The 17,329-nt window shown below is 50.8% G+C and overlaps 1 pseudogene; it reads left to right on the top strand.

Annotated features, from left to right (window-relative positions):
* Positions 1-518: 518 nt before the first annotated feature.
* On the top strand, positions 519-602 carry LOC138257702 (small nucleolar RNA SNORA17; annotated as a pseudogene).
* Positions 603-17,329: the final 16,727 nt, after the last annotated feature.

The raw sequence follows: 17,329 nt of genomic DNA, 5'->3' as shown, positions 1-17,329 counted from the left end.
CATTAGAAATAAGACAACACAAATATCATTGTGCACAAATCTAAGGACAGTTTCACACACAAACCTGCATTTAGTACACCACCTACAAACATGTCCTTCATGCATGGCAACAATACTCCTTTGGAGTAAATTGTTTTAACTCACCTAAAACATGCAACTATGCAAACCGACGGTCAACCACTGCCAAAACGGCAAGGAGCCACAGCAAAAAAAGCAAAAGCTTTGAACTAGAACAAAAAAGAGATTTTTTTTTATCACAAATGCAAATACTTCATCAATTGACAAACATCCAACCATCAAGCATTTAGAAATTGGTGCCTCAGTGGATTCTGCCATAAGGGCAGATAAGCCTACTAAAAAATATGCCTATTTGCCCCAAGGAGGGCAGAAAATACATTTGGTAGTGTGTCACCATAGGGAGCGACCCTTGCCCAAGGGGCCACCCCCCAAACAAAAAAGAAAAAAAAGAAAAAAACACACAAACACAGACATACACTATCCCTGGTGCCTAAGTAGCTGCTGCCCCCTTTGGGGCAGCTGGGCCTAAAAATAAAATAGGCCCATCTGCCCCCAAGGGGGGCAGAAATGGGCAACAGTTCAATACCCCCCTTGGCCAAGGGGATGCTCCCCACATAAATAAACATATATAAAAAATCCCTGGCGTTCTAGTGGTTTCTGCCCCACTTGGGGGCAGATAAGCCTAAAAATAATAGGCTGATCTGCCCCCAAGGGGGCAGAGATGGCCTCGGTACACGTGCCCCCAAAGGGGGGCAACCCGTGCCCAAAGGGCCGACCCCCATCCACTAACAGACACTATCCCTGGTGTCTAAGTGGCTTCTGCCCCCAATGGGGGCAGATGGGCCTAAAAAAATAGGCCCATCTGCCCACCTTGGGGGCAGATCAGCCTAAAAATAATAGTCTGATCTGCCCCCCAGGGGGGCAGAAATGGCCACAGGTAAGATGCCCCCAAAATGGGAGCGACCCTTGCCCTGTCACGACTTACGTGCTGCTTTACCCTGGAGGCCGCAGAGCAAGTGGCGTGGATCCTGTTCTTGAATGTTCGGCCTTGGCCCAAGTAGGGGCGACTCTTTCTGGTAGCCACTGTGCTGCATGCAATGAGTACGCAAAGAGCAGTCCGTGTCCCTCAGAAGTAGCGCCAGAGGGAAAAAAAACAGAAAAGGGGAAAAAACCTCCACAAGGATATGTTGCTAAAACAGGAACAAAAAGGAAGAGATATTAACAAGAGCAAATACAGAAAAAAGTATTCTGAACTATCGAGAACCAGCACAAGAATACGAGGAATCAGGAGCGAAGACACCATCCAAACAGAAAGTGTTGCAGCGCAAGGAGAGAAAGAATCACAGCCCTTAAATACCAACAAACAGGAAACGACCAACAGGAAGTAAAAGGACACCATCTTAGATAGGGAAAAGTACATAGAACAGAATGGACTAGGAACCATAGAGAATAGGGAACAAGGAAAGCTGGGAAGAGAAAGGTAACATGGGAAGGGGGAAAAAACATAAAGGAAGGTACAACCAGATGTCCCAGAAAAGAAGAAAAGAAAAAAGAGAAGAAAAGAACAGGTGAGTGGGGGTCAGTAATGCCTGAAAATGCGATGCACAGAAAAAGAGCGAGGCCTCATGCCCAATTTGGGGCCTCAGAAAGCACACAGCAGACTGGAAACGCAGACTGGAAATGCGTGTTGCGGCCCTAGCCGAATGTTCAGTTCGTGCCGCATGCAGCTGCGCGACATGCCCAAGGGGCTGCTCCCATACACCATAATCATGCATTCTAAAAAAAAAAATCCCTGGCATCTAGTGGTTTCTGCCCCCCTTCGGGGCAAATCAGCCTAATAATAATACTCCAATCTGCCCCCAAGGGGGGCAGAAATGGCCACAACAGACATGCCCCCCAAATGGGAGCAACCCTTGCCCAAGGGGCCGCTCCCCAATACAAAACACTACATAAATAAACAACAACAAAAAATCCCTGGCGTCTAGTGGATTCTGCCCCCCAAGGGGGCAGATCAGCCTAAAAATAATAGGCCAATCTGCCCCCAAAGGGGGCAGAAATGGCCACAACAAACATGCCCCCCAAATGGGAGCGACCCTTGCCCAAGGGGCCGCTCCCCAACACAAAGCACCACATAAACAAAACAAAATAATCCCTGGCGTTTAGTGGATTCTGCCCCCAATAATGACCACAACAAACATGCCCCCCAAATGGGAGTGACCCTTGCCCAAGGGGCCGCTCCCCAACGCAAAACATCACATAAACAAAGAAGACAAAAAAAATCCCTGGCATCTAGTGGGGATTCTTGCTGCCTGATTGCAATGCGATCGGGCAGCAAGAATGCTCAAAGAGACACCGGGGAAAAGGAAAAGCCTTTCCTTTCCCCCCGGTGCCTCTTTGTTCCAAACCCCCCACTTGCCGGAGGAGAAACTTACCTGTTTCCCCCTCATTGCACAGGAAGTAAATGGCTTCCTGTGCCACCGGCACCCTGTAATGATCTGTATTAACAGGTCAAAGTACTGGAATGCAAATTCTGCAGAATCAAACAAATTTGACATCACTTGATGCATCAACAGTTCCCACGACTATAGGTCTGTTTGTTCCATTGTAAGCTGCAGCAACCCTGGAAGTAATGCCCAGTCAATTAATGTTTCAGAAGTCCCAGAAACACCAATATCTACATGGTTTGCAGAGATCAGTATATTTAAACAAATCTGGTATGGTGAGAATAGCTTCTTGTGTCTAAACTTTGACCTCTACACGAATTGTAGTACCAACCAGATGTTGAATCAATCAAGACCAGTTTTTGATGCAAGGTGTCCTCAGAGAACCCCACTTCCTTACATGCCTGTACCAGATCAGATTATGAGTGTGCTGTATATTACCCTGCAAAATATGCCACAGACAGATAATATTAGTTTGCAAGGCTTTTCAACACAGCAGTTAACTGAGGGGTTAGATAATTTGAGCCCACAGGGAGCAACAGGTTTGTCAAGTAGTATTGTTAGAACAGAAAAGACACCAGAAAAGGACAAAACAGTGAATGTGTCCTGATTTAAATTAGAAATAAATAATTAATTATGAGAACACTTAAGACAGAGTGATTGGAAACATACACAAAGGACGAATTGTGATTCATTTGCAAAGATGGTACACAATATGCAGGACTGGTTTATGAGTAGTTAGCAGAGTTGCCCAAGTAATATGAAGCAGATTTAGGAAAATCTAAGCTCTTAAGAAGAAGCTTCAAATTAGAGCTCAGTACCAAAGACGTAACAAACATGAGAACACCTGGAATGAGAACGCATTCACCACCGCCAACACCACACCGCCAACAGAACACCTCCGCGCAGAATCACATGACGTGATTAGCTCGGCGGTGTTCTGTTGGCGTGGCGGTGGAGGTGGAGCAACCTCCACTTCCCCGCCGCCCGCAAGTATGGCTGTTGGCGGCTCTCCGTCGGAAAAATGACAGAAGGCAGCCAACGGTCATGATACGCCACGCGGCAAACCTCCACTACTGGCGGTCTTCCGCACGGCGGTCCCTCAGCGGTCTTCATAGAAGACCGCCAAGGTTGTAATGACCCCCTATATGTCCTACCTTAAACATACACTGCACCCTGCCCTTGGGGCTACCAAGGGCCTACCTTAGGGGTGTCTTACATGTAAGAAAAGGGAAGGTTTGGGCCTGGCACGTGGGTACACTTTCCAAGTAGAATTTACAGATAAAACTGCACACACAGACACTGCAGTGGCAGGTCTGAGACATGATTACAGAGCTACTTATGTGGGTGGCACAACCAGTGCTGCAGGCCCACTAGTAGTATTTGATTTACAGGCCCTGGGCACCTTTAGTGCACTGTACTAGGGACTTACTAATAAATCAAATATGCCAATCATGGATAAACCAAACACATACACATTTTGTAAAGGAGCACTTGCACTTTTACACTGGTTAGCAGTGGTAAAGTGCCCAGAGTAACAAAAACAGCAAAATCAGAGTCCAGCACACATCAACAACCTGGGGAACAGAGGCAAAAATTTAAGGGAGACCACGCCAAGGATGAAAAGTCTAACACGTGTCCCTCCCAGCTGAAAGTGGGGAGCAACTTCCCAACCTCATGGGAGTTCTCATCACTAAGGCGGAAGAACCTAGACAGACCATCAGCATTGGCGTGCTCTGTACCAGGACGGTGTTCCACCGTAAAGTCCATCCCCTGTAGGGAAATGGACCACCTTAACAGTTTTGGATTCTCACCCCTCTTCTGCATTAACCATCTGAGGGGCCTGTGGTCGGTCTGAACTCGGAAGTGAGTCCCAAACAAGTAGGGTCTTAGCTTCTTCAGTGCCCAGACCACAACAAACGCTTCATGTTCTATGTCACTCCACCTACGTTCCCTGGGTAGTAACCTCCTGCTAATGAAAGCTACAGGTTGATCTAGGCCCTCTTCATTAGCTGTGAGAGTACTGCTCCAATACCATGCTCTGAGGCGTCTGTTTGCACAACAAACTCCTTGGAGTAGTCAGGTGCCTTCAGCACAGGTGCTGTGCACATGGCAGCCTTCAGGGCATCAAAAGCGTTCTGGCAAGCCTCTGTCCAGATCACTTTCTTGGGTTGCTTCTTAGAAGTCATCTCAGTTAAGGGGGTAACAATGGTACCATATCCCATAACAAACCTCCTGTAATATCCTGTGAGACCTAAAAAGGATCTCACTTCAGTCTGGGTATTGGGAGGCTCCCAAGCCAGAATTGTGTCAATCTTAGGCTGTAGGGGTGCCACCTGGACACTCCCCACCTGGTGTCCTAAGTACACCACAGAACCCTGCCCTATTTGGCACTTGCTCACCTTAATAGTGAGGAATGCCTTCTGTAGGGCCTCTAACACTCTCCAGCGGTGCTGCAGCTGTTCCTCCCATGTGGAACTAAACACAGCAATGTCATCTAGGTAGGCGGCACTGAACTCATCCAGTCCTGCCAACACCTGGTTGACCAACCTCTGAAAGGTGGCAGGGGCATTCTTCATCCCAAATGGCATCACTTTAAATTGAAAGTGTCCATCTGGTGTAGAAAATGCTGACCTCTCCTTGGCCCCCTCAGTTAAGGCAATCTGCCAGTACCCAGATGTTAAATCAAACGTACTGAGGTACTTGGCAGCTCCCAACCGGTCAATGAGCTCATCAGCTCGGGGGATGGGGTGTGCGTCAGTCTTGCTGACCGCATTGAGTCCCCGGTAGTCCACATAGAACCTGAGTTCTGGGGTGGCACCAGGTGCAGCAGCCTTTGGGACCAGTACCACTGGGCTGGCCCAAGGACTGCTGGAGTGCTCAATAACCCCTAGGGTAAGCATTTTGGATACCTCATCCTTAATGCATGCTCTGACCCTGTCAGTCACCCGGTAAACCTTCTGTTTAATAGGTGTACTGTCCCCAGTGTCCACATCATGTGTGCACAAGTGTGTGACTCCTGGGATCAGGGAAAACAGTGAGGAAAACTGTCCCAACACGTGGTGCCAATCAGCATGCTGCTCCTCAGTCAGGGAGGGGGAGAGGATCACTCCCTCCACTGACCCATCTTTTTCTCCTGCAGACAGGAGGTCAGGAAGAGGCTCACTCTCCTCCTCGACCCCATCATCTGTCGCAAGGAGCATGGACAGTTCAGAATGCTCAAAGTGAGGTTTGAGGTGGTTGACATGCAGGACCCTTAAAGGGTTCCTTAGAGACCGCAAATCTACCAGGTAGGTGACTTCACTCTTGCGCTCCACCACCTCAAATGGCCCAGTCCACTTATCTTGGAGCGCCCTAGGCTCCACTGGTGCCATCACCCACACTTTTTGACCAGGTTGAAACTCGACCAGAGTGGCATTCTGGTCATACCACCGTTTCATATCCTCCTGGCTTGCTTCCAGGTTCTCCTGAGCGAGACTCCTGAAGCGGGCAGTCTTGTTTCTCAAAGCCAGCATGTAACTGAATACATCCTGGGGGGGTTTACTAGGAGCTTTCTCCAAAGCTTCCTTAACCAGACTCAAGGGTCCCCTCACAGGGTGGCCATAAATCAGCTCAAAGGGACTAAACCCAAGTCCCTTTTGAGGCACCTCCCTGTAGGCGAACAGAAGGCATGGCAAGAGGACGTCCCACTTCCGCCTCAAGGGCTCTGACAAGCCCATGATCATGCCTTTTAAGGTGCGGTTGAATCTCTCAACCAGACCATTACTTTGGGGGTGGTAAGGGGTGGTGAACTTGTAGGTTACCCCACACTCCTTCCACAGAGACTTCATATACATGGATATGAAGTTGGTACCCCTATCAGATACCACTTTCTTGGGGAACCCCATGCGGGTAAAACCCCACATCAATGCACGACCCACCGCAGGGGAAGTGATTGATCTCAAAGGAATGGCTTCTGGGTATGGGGTGGCGTGGTCCACCAAGACCAGGATAAACCTGTTGCTCATGGCTGTCTTGGGATCCAGAGGCCCCACAATGTCAATGCCTACCCTCTCAAAGGGAGTACTGACAACAGGCAAAGGTTGGAGGGGAGCTCTACATTTCCTCCTACTCTTGCCACTTGTATGACAAGTCTGACAAGACCTGCAATGTGCATCTGAGTGCCTGCGCATTAGGGTCCAGTAAAAGTGGGTGACAAGCCTCTCCAAGGTCTTATCCTGCCCCAAATGTCCAGCTAAAGGCACATCATGAGACAACCCCAGTAGGAAGGCCCTGAAGCACTGGGGTATCACCAGCACACGGGCTGACCCAGGCTCAGGAACCTTAGGCTCGCTATACAGGAGGTCATCCTCCCAATAAATCAGGTGTGATCCTGGCTCCTTGTCAGCCGCCTGCTGCCGCAAACCCTCCAAAGTAGGGCATGACTTCTGTGCTGCACAGAATGCTTCCCTGGTGGGCCCCCCTTCCTGCTGCCACTGCGATCTTGAAGAGTTCCTTTGGGCGGTTGGTGCTCTCCTTGATATGGCTGAGTAGGGCAATCGTTTTTGCTTCTTTAAGGGAGAGATGATATTTGTTCAGTCCAACTTTAAAATGAAGTCCGGTCTGCGGGGTCCATGCTACCTTTCCACTGTCTTTTTAGCCTTTTGTATTTTCTCTTGAGTGTGTGTAGTGTGGGTGTGAACCACCTTGCAGGCTTGATGGATCTTCTGGGAGCGGAGTTCCTTGCTGGGGCCACTTTGTTGACACCATTAATGATCCTTATAGAGAGATTGCAGGTGTCTTGTTTGTGATTGTTGGAGAGGATAGGTTTGTTTGTCTGGAGGGTGGTGGTCCATTGGGTCTCTCTGATCTTTTCCCATCTGTGGAGAAGGAGGGTGTTGGACAACACCTTTCTGCTGCTTATGATGAAATGTACCAGGTGGTGGTTGGTCCATGTGAGCTTCGTTGTGTGGCTGAATTTGATTTATTTGCTGGCTGTATAGATGGGTTCTAAGGTGTGGCTTGTGGTGTATGTGGGGCTGGTGACTAGTTGTGTGAGGCCAATGTTACTTAGTTTGTCAAGGAGATTGGTGGCATTATGGAGGCAGGGGTCGTCTAGTTGCAAATTCAGGTCTCCTAGGAATAGGTAGTCTGTCGAGTTGATGGTTAGGGGGGCTATGAGGTTGGTGATGGCTTTGTTGAACGTGGGGCATGGAACCAGGGATCTGTACGCAAGAGTATCTCTGATGGTTATTTTGGGGTCAGTTTGAATTCAGAAGTTTAAGTGTTCCATGAGGATGTATGCCTATTCTTCAAAGGTGGTGCATGGGAGGTTGTCCATATGCATGATCATGATGCCTACTCTGTGCTTGTTGAGGCAGTCTTTGTGGATCAGCTTGTCTGCCTGCGGGTGGTGCAGGTAATGTCGGGCCCAGTGTACGTGAGCCAGGTCTAGGTGATGAACAGGTCTGAGTCTGAATATGGTGTCCTAGATTTCCATGGTGTGTTTACAGAGGAATCGTGTGTTGAGCAGCAGGCATTGGAGTTGCTTCTTTGGTTTGGAAGGCAGTGGTGCAGGTGCAATGAGTGTCTCAGTGTTGCAGGTGAAATGGCATTGGACGTATGTGAAGGATCAGACTGTGATCCTAGGGGAGTAGATGAATCAGTTGTTGACCAGGACCCAGAGTTTGGTAGTAGAATATCAGCAGATGGTGAGCGAGTCAGGGTTCCTGGAGCAGGACATTTGTCCTGGCACAGATAGGAACAAATAGGCTTGCTTTTGGCATACCTTGAACTTTCCGGCTCCATGCCCGCAGCACAGTCGTGCTGCACCACCATTAAGTAGGTCCAGGAGTGGAAGGGGCTCAGTGGGAGGCAGTGGGTGGTAAACCATGGAAAAAAAATGACAGGAGAGGTATCAGGGTGGAAGGGCAGGGGCACGGGGCAAAGGCATTAAATGCACTACAGCACCCTGCACCTACTCAGAAGAGTGGGCAGAGAATGGCAGAGACTACGGGCAGTGGGAGGAGCTAGCACAAGACCTGCCAAGAACCTCCCTTTGAGTGAAGGAATCACTCCCTGCACCCAGGAGGCAAGAAACTTGCAAAGTCCGGTAAACATACCAGCTGCTGACCAATGACCTGGACTCAGCAGGCCATGGAAATACTGCACAACAGCCCTAAAGGACAAAGCTTGCCACTGTGCCAAGTTAGGTGGCATTGCAGGTGGCATTGAAACTCTCCAGGGCTGTGGCGTACTACTACCTGGGGTACCGGACCCACAATGTTGGACACCCAGAAGCAAAGTCCACTTTGGACTCCCAAAAGCCCAAAGGCAAGCACCAATAGAGGGACTTCAGGACACCCAAGAACCACCCCCAGTGTGGACCTGCTAACCTGCAATCTACCATCCAATTTCCTGCTTGTGACTCAAAGGACTCCAAGACCCGCGACTCCTGGCTTACCTATCTGCGCTGCAACAGGCAACCCCGGGCCCCTGCTTCAAACAACCAGCTGTTCTCTGGGGTCCCCAACTCCTTGCGACCTTCATCCTCCAAGGGGACCCACCGGAATTACCTTTAAGTCCAACATTGCAGTCTGTTTCCAAGTGGACCTCTTCTCCTTTGAGTGCCAGCTCCAAAGACTTCAACAGCTGCTCCCTCTTGAACTGGGAACTGCCTGACTTTCTCCAACTGGCCCATTGGATACTTATATGACCTTGACCTAAAAATAGAAGGTGACCTTTGTTAGAGCATTGACTGATTTTACATGCTTTTTAGATTTTTTTCCGATTGATTCCTATGGTGCATAATTACAGACAGAAAAGAAACACTTTCTAAGCTTTGAAAAATCATAACAATAAAAGTATTTACCGCACATTGATGACCTTGGTCTTAAGAAGTTTATAAAAATCTGAAGTATTTGTGTAAATTGGTCTTGAGTTATTCTTCCAAATGTATGTCCACATTTATTGATACTTTGAGTACAACAAATACTTAGCTCATCTCCAAAATAAGCCTAACTGCTTCCACACTACAACAAAAACAGAGCATTGGGTGGTCTGCTTTTTACCTCTGGATACCAAAGTGGGGTTGCATTGAATCTCTGCAAGGTGCACATCATTTTTTAACACTATATAGAGAGCCAGCAAGAACAACAGAGTATAAACATGGCAGTATAACATACATAACCACAAAAATAACAATACTGTGTAATCACACTAAAAGCTTTGCAGTGTAAACATTCAATCAGCCCCTAGAAGGCATAGTGCATTACACATTTTTAGACATTCTAGGTCTTTCAATTTTATCATACACAAGTCCCCTAAAAGACAAACTATCATGGCTCTAGAACAAAAGTTCAAGCCATGGGAAAGTATGACACTGGGAGGAATAATGGAAAAGGTGATGATGTTGGGGTGTCCCTAAGAGAAGACTTAGCACGTTTTGGTGGGGGTCCCATCATCCTATGACCACCACAGGCGAAGTTATGAGTGAAAATGTGTTTGAAGAAGAGTGACCTGCAAGACATTATACGGCGAGTTCTTGGTGGATCGTGTATATCATAGTAGTGGGTCTCCCTCTGCACTGGGCAGAGCTCTGTCAGTTTCTCTATTTAAGTTTTTCCTTTTGCCTTGGCCTCACCCCACATCCTCCCCTTGGAAGAGGGTGCCTGGTCCCACTCAGGTACTCCAGAGATGACTGATGTAGGAGGGCAACTCAGGGAGTTCACCCCCGGCTGCTCTCGCTGGCTCCCCACATGGCCTGCACTCCTGCATTCATCCACGGGAGCCGGCAATCTGTTGTTCTGTCTGCCTGTTCCAGAGAGCAGACATTTGCTGGGATGGTGGCTTCCTGGTGCCCAGGGATGGGGTCCTGGCCCCCCTCTTCCTCCTGCAGGGGGAGCACGAAGGACACTCCCTCCATGCTTGAAAAGCTGGGGAAGCACAACAGTGCTTCCCCATTTATGGACGACCATGGGGGTTGGGGGTCCCCACCTCTGTATTATGAGTATGTCTAGGAGATGGGATCCCTGGGTGAGGCTGCAGCACAGGGAGGGGGTACCACATAGCGCTCCTTCTTTTCAGAATGAGCATTTCCAGTTTTCTTGCACTGTCCCCCGGCCCACAGGTGTACTTTACCAGACTTATGGCAGAGCCTGATGAGCTCGGTGGAAGAGAAGGTAAGGTGGTCACACTTTAAAATGCCATAACTTGGTCCCTGTTGGGCCACTTTGGACAATCCTGGGGCCATTTTACTCCTGGGGGTGAGCTGTAACCACCAGGGGGCAGTTACAACTCTTCACACCTCCAAATTAGTACAGTCCTCTCAAAAGCTGGTCTTCCTGGCTCCCTGAGCCAGTTTTCCTTTGGGCTTTGTTGATGAGTGTGGAAAAGTACATCTTTCCCCTCAACCGGTCCCCAGGGAGTATAAGGGACCCAGCCTCACTGATTCTTGGGAAGACCCTCTGGTCCTGTGGTCAACTGGACTGACTCCTGGATCCTGAGTGGTGGTATTGGGGTTCATCCTTCCAGTTCTCCATGGCAGCCCTAGGATCCAGCAGAGTGGTGGGGGGGAAATCTACAGGCAAGAGAGAGTCTTCCCCTTGGGCAACAGTTTAGAAAGAGGAGAGGAAGATTCCAGAAGATAGGCACCACTAATCGATTCTGAGGTGCCACATTACCTTTCAACCCCTGTCCCAACCCTCCTGCACAGCATTCTGGGCACAACAGTCACACTTGTCACAACAGCTTATGAGGTCTCAGCTCCACCCCTTACTGATATCACTGGCAGGTTCTTACACACTAGAATTTCAAAGGGGGTCCCCTGGTGCTTTGGCTCCAGTTGTCCGGGCACTCTCCTTTGTTCAGTGGGCTTGGGCAGGCCCATCCCTGGTACAGTGTGACAAATGAGAGATTGAGGGAGAGCATCTTGCCCCACTCCTTTTCTCCTCAGGAGCAAGGCAGAATATTTCTAATTTCTCCTTTTGTGTGGGGCGGCCCTTGTTCCTGCTGCTGGAGAGACTATAATTACTGGACCCAGCAGGGTAACAACAGGCCTGGGCTCTGATCCTGAATTGAGCCAGGAAAATATGAATACTCTAAATTACCCACAAGATGTACCGTTATCGTTTTGGAAGTTGCATATTTAGGCCCTCATTACAACCGTGGCAGTCGGTGTTAAAGCGGCGGTAAAATTGCCAACAGGCCGGCGGTAAAAAAAATGGAATCACAACCGTGTCGGAAACCGCCAACATAGACAGCCACTTTAACACTCCGACCACCACGGCGGTACAAGCAAACAGCATGGCGGTCATTGCAAACAGACAGGCGAAAGACAATGTACCGCCCACAGTATCATGAGGGGCCAATCCACCACCTTTTCCGGGGCGGATTCACTGTGAACAAAAACACGGCAGAAACAGTACTTGGAAGGGGAAACGCTCACCTCTACACACCTCACGAGGAACCAGGACGCCATGGAGCCGGAACTCCATATTCTACCTGCCATTGTCTTCCTGCTCCTCTACCAGGAGCACGAACGCCGGCGGCGAAGACCACGGTGAGTACTGAACCTACGACACAGGGGAGGGGGAGGGAAAAGAGAGTGACACACACACGCAACACACAAAACACCCACCCCCACCCTCACCAACTACAACACACACACAAGTACATGTTGAAACATAACATTTACACCCCCCAAACCACCTCGAAGAATGCAAGGACAAAAGGAAATGAGTTGAACAATTGTAATCAATAAAAATCTATTACTCAAAAAAATATATACACTATTAACAAATATATACACCAAGAATTCAAGTCCATGTACTGCACATACATAGTCTGTGGACCACTGGGCCCAAAATGCATGGGCGAAGCCCACACTCAATACCTGATCCAAAAGGAGAGAACACTGCAGGGGCATCAGATTAAATAAAACAGGCACCTCAGGGGGAAGGGGGTGCACCTCAGCCGGATGAGTGCATGACGCCAGATCCACGAGGGGGCTCCATGCCCATTGATGTATCCTGGGAAGTGCAAAGCCACAGTCTCACAAGTCTTTCCAGTGGGTGGTTTGCCCACTGCTGCATCATGGGGAGTGCAAAGCCACAGTCTCACAAGTTCTTCCAGTGGGTGGTTTGCCCACTGCTTCATCCTGGGGAGTGCAAAGCCACAGTCTCACAAGTCCTTCCAGTGGGTGGTTTGCCCACTGCTGCATCCTGGGCAGTGCAAAGCCCCAGTCTCACAAGTCTTTCCAGTGGGTGGTTTGCCCACTGCTGCATCCTGGGGAATGCAAAGCCACAGTCTCACAAGTGGATAACAGTCTCCACTGGTTCTGGAGGGGGATTTGTGCCCAGAGTGCTTCATTCTGCCAAGGACAGAGGTAGTGGATGGGATACTCCACTGGTTCTGAAGGGGGCTTTGTGCCCAGAGTGCTTCATCCTGCCAAGGACTGAGGTAGTGGATGCCTTTCTCCACTGACGGTTGGCCTACATGGAAGCTGTACAGGCCCCTGAAACTGACCACCAGCTTCGTACGACTGACCACTGGGGATGGCAGCCATGTCTGCGGTGGTGCCACTGGCACATGATGTGGCATGGCCGCTGGCGGTGCTTGCGGCGGCCTCAGTAGCGGCGGTGCTTGTGTCGCTCATTGGCCTGCGGTGCTGGTGGGTGGCTCAGTGAGCGTGCTGGTGGCGGCGGTGTCCTGGGAAGCGGTGCTGGTGGCAGCAGGTGTCCTGTGAAGCGGTGCTGGTGGCGGTGGTGTCCTTGCCAGCAGTGCTGGTGGCGGCGGTGTCCTTAGCAGAGATGCTGGTGGCGGTCTTGTCCACCATGCTGGTTGGCGGTGACTTCCCTTTCTTTCTATGCCCCTTCCCCACCTTGGATGGTGGCCCAACTGTCTTGCCACTCCCAACTGTAGTCCTGGGAGAGCCCTTGGTGGCAGGTGTTTTGCCCTTCTCCCTCCGGGCTGTGGCCAACTTCTTATGTTTCTGAGGTGGGGGACTGTCCGTGGTCTGGCTCCTTGGCACACTCCAGAAGCCGGTTACTGCTGGCACTACTGTTCCTGGAGATGTGGTGGCTGAGGTACTGGGTTGGGACCTTGAAAGGCGTGCCCTAGGGGACAGAAGGGGAGGAGGAGGTGTAGAGAAGAGGTCAACATTTAAGAGGAAACGTTTTTTAGACACACTGGGATGAGTAGATAGAGGGGGTTTGGGAGTGGAGAAAGGGGTAGTGGTTGCAGGAGGTGTACGTTTGTAGAGTTTGGGTGAAGGTGCATGGGCTGGAGGCTGTCGTGAGGTGGATGGCTGTTGGGTGGGTGTGTGACTGCGTTTGTGTACTTTGGGAGGTGGGCTCACAGACACACTGGGAGTGGACACAGGGGATGTGTGAATGGTAGTGGGGATGGTGAGTGCACATGAGCAGTGTGTGGTGATGGACGTGCTGGTGATGGACGTAGTGGCTGAAGATGTAGTGCCTGCAGGTGTGAGTGGAGACGTGACAGGGAGGGAGGAGGGAGACGAGGAGGAGGGGACACAGTCGAGGCAGTGGATGTTGGTATGTGTGCATGGGTATGATGCTTGTGTGAGTGCCTGTGGGTTGTGTGGTGCTTATGTTTGCCACAGCTACCCTTGTGTGTTGAGGTGTGTGCATGCTGATCTGATTGTGTGCTTGGGATAGGCTGAGGTACAGGGGATTGGGGCTGGGTGGAGGAAGTTGGAGGAGGGAGGCTGGACACAGGGACAATGGCTGCCTTCAGTAATGAGGCCAGAGTCTGAAAAGCTCACTGTTGGGCTGCCTCACCAGAATGAATGCCCTGCAGGCATGCATTTGTCTGTTGCAACTGCCTCTCTACACCCTGGATGGCATTCAGAATGGTAGACTGCCCAACAGTTAGGGATCTGAGGAGGTCAATGGCCTCCTCACTGAGGGCAGTAGGGCTGACAGGGGCAGGGGCTGAGGTGCCTGGGGTGAAGGAGATGCCCACCCTCCAAGGTGAGCGGCCACGGGGCACACGCTGAGGGGCTGCTGGGAGGGGAGTGCTGGTAGGGGGAGTGGCAGCTGTACCTGTAGATGCAGGGGGCAGAGAGGGGCCCGCCACCGCAAGGGAGCTCCTATCATAGGAGGAGTCCGTATCGCTGGTCTCAGCTCTTGTCCCCGCCATGGGGGTCCCCTCGCCCTCCATCCCGCTGGTGAATTCGGAGTCAGTAGTCTCGCCCTCCAGGGCTATGTGGGATGCATCTCACTCCTGCTCGGTGCCACTGCTCCTCCGCCTGATGATGCTATTGCACACAAGAACAGGGAGACCACATAAAGGGGGGGAGACAGAAGAAAGACATGTTCAGTGCATGCAATACCACTACCATTGGCGGACACTACAGACACAGCAGCCCTCTGCATTATGCCATGCACTTAGAGTTCCCTAATTAATCACAGGGCCATGGGGTACAAGGCCTATGCCCGATTGCTGTTCACATGGAAGTCACAGGAGCCTGACTAGGTGTAGTTGGCTCTTAACACTGGTGGGGTGGGGTGCCACATGACCTGCCTTACGAAGGACCTTGCCTACAAAACTCGCCCTGGCCAGGGGTACCCACAGCCCACCTCCCCCACCGAGACACCTCCAATGCGTGCTGATTCAGCTGAATGAGAGTGTACTCACCCCCTTGTGGCTGCTGTGATGCTCTCAAGCACCCATCCAACTCCGGGTATGCCACCGCCAGGATCCGGAACATCAGGGGGTCAAAGTGCGATGGGCACCCCTCACACGTTGGGAGGCCATCCCCAGCTGGACCTCCGCCGTCTTCTTGCTCTAGCAGCAAATGTCCTCCCATCTTTTCCGGCAGTGGGTGCTCTGTCTGTGGTGGATCCCCAGGGTACGGACTTCCTTGGCGATGGCACGCCAAATATCCTTATTCTGGTGGGCGCTGACCAACAGGAATAGTACAGGGGAAAAGGAGAAGATATAACTGTCCGGACCGTCACAGTCATTGGCCTGCGTTCCTACCCTTGCCATGACGCACATACACTCACCGTCGTTTCATGTATGCCTCATTCTCCCCCCGTATCTCACATCCACACCACTCCACACAGGCATTGCCCTTACAGCATGCTCACAGTGTAATTAACTGTTTGTCCGGAGGACCGTAGAGTAGCGTGTACTGGAGAGGACCCCATGCACTAGTTTCTCCAACTCCTCCATGGTGAAGGCAGGGTTCCTTTCCCCAGACACATGAGCCATTGTTGCTTCCAGACTGAGGTCATAGCAGCACTTGCAGTATAGGTCCTCTCCTGTCGAAGATCAGGTATCAAGTGAGTAAACAGATAGAAAATGGTGGTCACGTCCGCGGAGTTGTGTACCGTCATTGCCGGCGTACATCGTCATTGGCTCCTGGGACCCATAGGGCCCAATGGTAACCAATGCAGGATTGTGCCGTGGTCTTCGACCGCCTACCGCGACGGTGTCCAACACCAGCGCAGTTACCTCAGATCCCATTGTCCCACCTTACAGGTCAGGCAGCCTCCATTTCAGGGGACCACATGGCATTATTTTTAAATGTGTCACACATATCTAGGCCTTGCATACACACTAAGACAGGCCAATAGCGGATTGAAAAATGTGTGCAATAAGGTTGTGTTTTCGTACCTCAGTCTTGGCTGACCCTCTGCTCGCTGTTCTCCTCCATAGAGCACGTCCGCCGGGCAGGTGAGGAGATGGCGGCATCCTCCGGTGTACAGACCGCTGGTGGACCTGTCAACAATGGAAGAGCGACATTTAATTGTCACCTACAGACTGCACCATGCCACAATCCATGAACTGTGTGCCCAGTTGGAGCCGGACCTGATGTCAGCTATCCGCCATCCCACAGGGATACCCACTCTAGTGCAGGTCCTGTCAGTACTCCATTTCCTGGCAAGTGGGTCTTTTCAGACGACAGTGGCCATAGCATCAGGGATGTCCCAGCCTATGTTCTCCAACGTGTTGTACAGAGTGTTGTCTGCCCTGCTGAAACACATGCGCAGCTACATCATGTTCCCTCAGGTGGAGGATTTGCCTACAGTGAAAGGTGACTTCTATGCTTTGGGACATATCCCCAACATCATAGGTGCCACTGATGGGACACATGTGGCCTTGGTCCCCCCAGCAGGAGTAAACAGGTGTACAGAAACCGGAAGAGTTACCATTCTATGAATGAGCAGATGGTGTGTTTGGCCGACCAGTACATCTCCCATGTGAATGCCAAGTTTCCTGGCTCAGTGCATGATGCTTACATTCTGAGGAATAGCAGCATCCTTTATGTGATGGGGCAACTCCAGAGGCACCGTGTGTGGCTATAAGGTGAGGACATGGACCCTATACAGTATGAATAGTTGTCTGGGTCTGGGGTTGTCCCTAAGGGTCAGTGTGTGTCTAACAGTTGTGCCTCGACATTTCCAGGTGACTCTGGCTACCCCAACCTGTCATAGGTACTGACCCCAGTGAGGAATCCCAGGACAAGGGCAGAGGAACGCTACAATGAGGCACATGGGCGAACTAGGACGATTATAGAGAGGGCCTTCGGCCTCCTGAAGGCCAGGTTCAGGTGCCTCCATATGACGGGTGGTTCCCTATTCTACTCACCAAAGAAGGTGTGCCAGATCATCGTGGCCTGCTGTATGCTGCACAACTTGGCTTTGCGACGACAGGTGCTTTTTCTGCAGGAGGATGGTCCTGAAGGAGGTATTGTGGCAGCTGTGGAGCCTGTGGACAGTGAAGAAGAGGAAGCAGAAGAAGAGGATATCGACAACAGAAACACCGTGATTCATCAATACTTCCAGTGAGACACAGGTAAGAAGACATCACTGTCTCCTCCATCTGATACACTTGTTCTACCTCTCATCTATCTGTCACTT

This window comes from Pleurodeles waltl, chromosome 1_2, assembly GCF_031143425.1.
Source record: "Pleurodeles waltl isolate 20211129_DDA chromosome 1_2, aPleWal1.hap1.20221129, whole genome shotgun sequence".
Taxonomy (NCBI): domain Eukaryota; kingdom Metazoa; phylum Chordata; class Amphibia; order Caudata; family Salamandridae; genus Pleurodeles; species Pleurodeles waltl.
The sequence above is the reverse complement of the archived record's forward strand: the minus strand, read 5'-3'. Positions and strand labels throughout refer to the sequence as shown.